Source organism: Penaeus monodon, chromosome 27 (assembly GCF_015228065.2).
Source record: "Penaeus monodon isolate SGIC_2016 chromosome 27, NSTDA_Pmon_1, whole genome shotgun sequence".
In the NCBI taxonomy this organism is placed as follows: Eukaryota; Metazoa; Arthropoda; class Malacostraca; order Decapoda; family Penaeidae; genus Penaeus; species Penaeus monodon.
The window spans coordinates 11348304-11348716 of record NC_051412.1 but is presented as its reverse complement, the minus strand read 5'-3'; positions in this window follow the sequence as shown (position 1 = coordinate 11348716).

Genomic DNA, 413 nt, shown 5'->3' with positions numbered 1-413 from the left:
CGATACTGCCAGCATTGGTTATCAGTACTTTTCACTGATATTCTTCCTGGCACATTGGTAGTTCCATTACAGTTGTTTACGTGGAACCACCTTCCCAGCTTCCCTTTCGCCAATACAATTTCAAATTCGAAGCAATGAATTGTTGTGACGGTCCATATGACCTAAATTTTGACCTTTAGTTGTAAAAAGTGTAAGGTCGATGTTAGATATATTAAGGAAAAAATCAGGGAGTATAGTAAAAAAATAATTTATTTACATCATTAAATGTCTTACATTTATATATAAGGAAGAGAGTGACTGAATTTAAATAAATGGCATCTTTAAAAAGATGACATCATGACTAGATTGCTTAAAACCATTCATTTTTTTCTCTCATTTCTGTTCTGACTCCAATATACCTCTCGCTATTCATA